This window comes from Lipotes vexillifer, unplaced genomic scaffold (assembly GCF_000442215.2).
Source record: "Lipotes vexillifer unplaced genomic scaffold, Lipotes_vexillifer_v1.1 scaffold313, whole genome shotgun sequence".
Classification (NCBI taxonomy): domain Eukaryota; kingdom Metazoa; phylum Chordata; class Mammalia; order Artiodactyla; family Lipotidae; genus Lipotes; species Lipotes vexillifer.
Genome location: NW_006781950.1, coordinates 439,226 through 445,904, shown reverse-complemented (window position 1 = coordinate 445,904; position 6,679 = coordinate 439,226).

Sequence of the window (6,679 nt, the reverse complement as noted above, 5' to 3'; positions counted from 1 at the left end):
AAAAAAAAAAAAAAAAAAATATATATATATATATATATATATATATATACACACATATATATGGCTGAGCTTTACAAGAGAAGGACGGTAAGGCAAACTCCAATTGATTCTATAGTGACCCAAAAGTGAGCTTGGTCAAAAGGACCGGTTACAGAGTCTAGGGAGGCAAATAAGGAAATGATACCAGAAGACTGCTGATAGGGAGGAATGTATCAGTTGAGGAAATAAAACAGTCAAGGAAATGAGAATCTAGTGGGGTCCCAAAACAAGTATGATGGTACTGAGAACAAAGAACAAGTTTGATTCCCATATAATTTAAAGTGAGATCTAAACAGACCATTATTTCTTTTTTTTAAATCTTGTCCAACTTTCTTACTATAAATAAGCTTTAAAAATAAAATTAAATAGAATAAAATTTTTGAAAATCTGGAAAAAATTATAATCTATAAGCCTCTACAAGATGTAAAGAACTAATTTACCATTATGTCTTCCAAAGTTGAAGTGTGTCTTAGGAAGTTATCAGTCTTTAAACTATAGACAGCCTTGAACTCTATTTTACAGTTGTGTGAACAGAAAAAAACCAACAAACAAAACAAAAAACCAATCATCTGGGCAACAACCAAAACTTCATTGGCTCTTGCGGCAATCAGGGCACAGAAATCTAAAACATATCTAGGCAACAACTGACCTTTCATGTAACGTAATGTAACACACATTTCCTTTGGTAAAGTTCACTTCTATTTTTCTGCATCATACATCACTGACTTGAGGAAAATAACTCTTACAATGCTTGCAAGGCACAGTAAGTGGAAACTTTATTTCTAGGCTCAGTGTATTAAGTATGTAGCTATAAGCTCCTCAACAGGCCTCCATCTAATGAACTGCTTTTAATTTTTTAAGTTTCAGCTCACATACTACATCCTCCTTAAGCCTTCCCCAATTTCCTCAAGCAGAATGTGTCATTGTTTCCTCTGTATTCCCTCTTCATATTGGTAGTATGGTTAATATATCAGTTATTCTAGTCTACTTATAATACAAGTGTTTCTATAAATCCTCATTTCTCTTAAGATTATAAGCATCCTGGGGACAAGAACCACTCTTTTGACCTCACTCTATTCTGTATAAAAGAAGGGACAATAAATATGGACCCTAGATAGTTGGTCCATTTTTCAGGATAAGGAAGCATGATTTCGTTTTGTGGGCATTTTATTTTTCTCCTTTAAAATAAAGAGGTTGCTTGGCCTAACAGTACCAGGCTGACAAAAGAGGATAACTGATCTTCCAGCACATGCAACCAAAGTTCTCTCCACTCAAAAGAGCTATACTACCAACAAATATAGAATGATTTAGTTCAGTATATTTTGATATTGCATCTTTCTAATTTTTGCCTTAACTAGAAACAAGTTTGACCAGTACCCCCACTTCTTTTTTTTTTTAATAGATCGTTATTGGAGTATAATTGCTTCAACAGACCTATCACAAGTAATGAAATTAAAACCATAATTAAAAATCTTCCAACAAACAAAAGTCCAGGACCAGATGACTTCACAGGCGACTTCTATCAAACATTTAGAGAAGAGCGAACACTGATCCTTCTCAAACTCTTCCAAAAAACTGCAGAGGGAGAAACACTCCGAAATTCATTCTATGAAGCCACCATCACCCTGATACCAAAACCAGACAAAGATATCACAAAAAAAGAAAATTATAGATCAATATCACTGATGAACATAAATGCAAAATTCCTGAACAAAATACTAGCAAACAGCATCTAACAACACATTAAAAGGATCATACACCATGATCAAGTAGAATTTATCTCAGGGATGCAAGGATTCTTCAATATATGCAAATCAATCAATGTGATACATCACATTAACAAATTAAGGAATTAAAAATCATGTGATCATCTCAATAGACGCAGAAAAAGCTTTTGCCAAAATTCAATACTGATTTATGAGAAAAACTCTCCAGAAAATGGGCATAAAGGGAACCTACCTCAACATAATAAAGGCCACGTATGACAAACCCACAGCAAGCATCACTCAATAGTGAAAAACTGAAAGTATTTCCACTAAAATCAGGAAGAAGACAAGGATGTCCACTCTCGCCGCTATTATTCAACATAGTTTTGGAAGTCCTAGCCACGGCAATCAGAGAAGAAAAAGAAATAAAAGGAATCCAAATCGGAAAAGAAGAAGTAAAACTGTCACTGTTTGCAGATGACATGATACTATACATAGAGAATCCTAAAGATGCCACCAGAAAACTAGTAGAACTAATCAATGAATTTGGTAAAGTTGCAGGATACAAAATTAATGCACAGAAATCTCTGGCATTCCTATACACCAACAACAAAAAATCAGAAAGAGAAATTAAGGAAACACTCCCATTTACCACTGCAACAAAAAGAATAAAATACCTAGGAATAAACCTGCCTAAGGAGGTGACAGACTTGTACTCAGAAAATTATAAAACACTGATGAAAGAAATCAAAGATGACATAAACAAATGGAGAAATATATCATGTTCTTGGATTGGAAGAATCAATATTGTGAAAATGACTATACTACCCAAAGCAATCTAGAGATTCAGTGCAACCCCTATCAAACTACCAATGGCATTCTTCACAGAATTAGAACAAAAAATTTTACAATTAGTATGGAAACACAGAAGACCCCGAATAGCCAAAGCGATCTTGAGAAAGAAAGACTGAGTTGGAGGAATCAGGCTCTCCAACTTCAAACTATACCACAAAGCTACAATAACCAAGACAGTATGGTACTGGCACAGTAACAGAAATATAGATCAATGGTATAGGATAGAATGCCTATAGGGCTTCCCTGGTGGCGCAGTGGTTGAGAGTCTTCCTGCCGATGCAGGGGACACGGGTTCGTGCCCCGGTCTGGGAAGATCCCACATGCCGTGGAGCGGCTAGGCCCGTGAGCCATGGCCGCTGAGCCTGCGCATCCTGAGCCTGTGCTCCTCAACGGGAGAGGCCACAACAGTGAGAGGCCCGCATATCGCAAAAAAAAAAAAAAAAAAAGAATGCCCAGAGATAAACCCATGCACATTTGGTCACCTAATTTATGACAAAGGAGGCAAGAACATACAATGGAGAAAAGACAGCTTGTTCAGTAAGTGCTGATGGGAAAACTGGACAGCTACATGTAAAAGAATGAAATTAGAACACTACTTAACACCATACACAAAAATAAACTCCAAATGGATTAAAGATTTAAATGTAAGACCAGACACTATAAAACTCTTAGTGGAAAACACAGGAAAAACACTCTTTGACAAACCACAGCAAGATCTTTTCTGACCCACCTCCTAGAGTAACGAAAATGAAAACAAAAATAAACAAATGGGACTTAATTAAACTTAAAAGCTTTTGCACAGCAAAGAAAACCATAAACAAGACGAAAAGACAACCCTCAGAATGGGAAAAAATATTTGCAAAATGAAACAACAGACAAAGGATTAATCTCCAAAATATACAAACAGCTCATCGTGTTCAATATCAAAAAAACAAATAATCCAGTTAAAAAATGGGTGGAAGACCTAAATAGACATTTCACCAAGGAAGACATACAGATGGCCAAGACGCACAAGAAAAGATGTTCAACATCACTAATTATTAAAGAAATGTAAACCAAAACTACAATGAGGTATCACCCCATGCTGGTCAGAATGGCCATTATCAAAAAATCTACAAACAATAAATGCTGGAAAGTATGTGGTGAAAAGGGAACCCTCCTGCACTGTTGGTGGGAATGTAAATTGATACAACCACTATGGAAAACAGTATGGAGGTTCCTCAAAAAACTAAAAATAGAACTACTATTTGACCCAGCAATCCCACCACTGGGAGTATACCCTGAGAAAACCATAATTCAAAAAGAGTCATGTACCACAATGTTCATTGCAGCTCTATTTACAATAGCCAGGACATGGAACCAAGTTAAATGTCCATCGATAGATGAATGGATAAAGAAGATGTGGCACATATATACAATGGAATTTTACTCCGCCATAAAAAGAAACAAAATTGAGTTATTTGTAATGAGGTGGATAGACCTAGAGTCTGTCATACAGAGTGAAGTAAGTCAGAAAGAGAAAAACAAATACCGTATGCTAACACATATAAGTAGAATCTAAAAAAACAATAAAAACAAATGGTACTGATGAACCTAGTTGCAGGGCAGGAATAAAGAGGTAGACATAGAGAATGGACATGAGGACATGGGGCAGTAGGGCAAAGCTGGGGTGAAGTGAGAATAGCATCAACATATATACACTACCGAATGTAAAATAGTTGGCTGGTGGGAAGCAGCAGCATAACACAGGGAGATCGGCTCAGTGCTTTGCAATGACCTAGAGGGGTGGGATAGAGAGGATGGGAAGGAGGCTCAAGAGCAGGGGATATGGGGACATGTGTATGCATACAGCTGATTCGCTTTGTTGTGCAACAGAAACTAACACAATATTGTGAAGCAATTATACTCCAATAAAGATCTATTAAAAAAAAAGGGGGGGACATGTTAACTAAATTACTGTAAATCCATATGATGGAATAAGGATGCCTCTGTGAAAAGAATAAGGTAGTTCTGTGTCATCAAAAGCAAAAGAACAAGTAGCAGTACAATGTGTAACATGTTTATTAGAACAAATAAATAGATGCATATATTATGTGAATATATGCATTAAAACATTTTCTGGAATGAGTTACAGGAAACTATTATCAGTGGGATGGGAGCTGGTGTTAAGAGAAGGAAAGAAGCTCTCACTTTAATTTTGTATCTTTTACTCATTAAATTTTTTATCTTATACATGTTTTATATATGACATTTAAAAAACTGTCAGCAGCAGTTTCCTTTTCTCTGCTTCTCCCAACTGCAGTACCCAGAGATACTTTTCGGGTTTTTCTATATGTATATAATAAAGATGCAAATATGCATCTTTGCATATGCACAATTATAATTTTTGTTCTTACAAAAATAGTATTATATAGAGTTCTGCAATTTGCTTTTCCTATTTTATATACCATTCACATCTTTCCCTTTAAAGACATACTGCATAAAATTTCACAGTAAGAATACACTATAACTTATTTACCCATTCTTCCATTAGGTTCCTCCCAATTTTTTGCCTTTACAATCAATTCTACGATGACCATGATTTTGTATAATTTTTGTGTACATGTGTATTTCTGTAGGAACAATTCCCCAGAGTGGAATTCTAGGTAAAAATGTAGACGACAGGAACACAGGAGGTCAAGCCAAACCATTCAAGTGATTTAAAGCCTGTGTTCCCATCACATCTTTTAACTTTCCACTGGACAAAGGCAAGTAACATGGTCAACCCTGTCAATAGAGTGGGAGAATTACACTCTGCCCATCATTCAGCCATGGCAAGGATAGAGGAGGAAGGAAGACTTTTAGATATATGTACAATCTGGCTTAGTCTGACAAATAAATAGAAAGGGTGTCTGTAAAAAAAAAAAACTTTTGACAAAATTCAACACCCATGTATGATGAACCCCACCTCTTTTTTAATGATTTGCTAGGAATAATTCCCTGGAGAATCATTTAAACCATGTGTGTCCTCCAAATGTACCAACCCTCCCCTTAAGTCCATAAAGAGAATCCATTACCTGAGTGATTCATTTCCTATGGCAAAGGCTATCAAAACATGGGCCAGTGTTCACAATGCCTAATGAGAACCTTACTGAAATATTTTCCTCTCATTTCCACCTTCATCTGAGAAAGAGGACAATTGATCAAGAGCCAAAATCTCACTGGCTCTCAGGGCAATCCTTGTCAGGGGTCCTAGGTTAGGATTAGATTATTACAGCTACAGCTGTAGCAGGCCTTAGACAACACAAAGCCATAAGGACACATTAGTGTCAATTATTGTTTAAAAATAATACTAAGTGTGTTTAGGTACCAGAACTAAAATCTAAGAGTCAGAATCTAAGTCTCAAGTTTCCAATTCCTGTTTTCTGTAGCATAGCAAAGTAATTTACTCACCAAGTAAAACAATCTTCTGTTTTCTGGATCAGTGGTTCTCAAAGTGTGAAGTTCCCAGATCAGCAGCATCAGCCTCACCTGCGAGCTGGTTAGAAATGTAAATTATTGGGCCCAACCTAAGACCTGCTGAAGCAGAAACTCTGCAGGTGAGACCCAGCAGTCGTTTTAACAAGTCATCCAGAAGATTCTGGTGCACAATAAAGTTTGAGAACCACCTCTCTAGACTACACCAAAGTGTGGTCTGTAGACTAGGGCAGGGGTCCCCAACCCCTGGGCCGGGGATCAGGGTACGTGGCCTGTTAGGAACAAGGATGCACAGCAGGAGGTGAGCGGCAGGTGAGCGAGCGAAGCTTCACCTGTATTTACAGCCGCTCCCCATCGCTCGCATAACCGCCTGAGCTCCTCCTCCTGTCAGATCAGTGGCGGCATTAGATTCTCATAGGAGCGTGAGCCCTACTGTGAACTGCGCATGCGAGGGATCTAGGTTGCGTGCTCCTTATGGGAATCTAATGCCCGATGATGATCTGAGGTGGAGCTGAGGTGGTGATGCTAGCGCTGGGGAGCAGCTGCAAATACAGATCATCATTAGCAGAGAGGTTTGACTGCACAGTGACCATAATAAATCAGTTGCTTGCAGACTCATACCA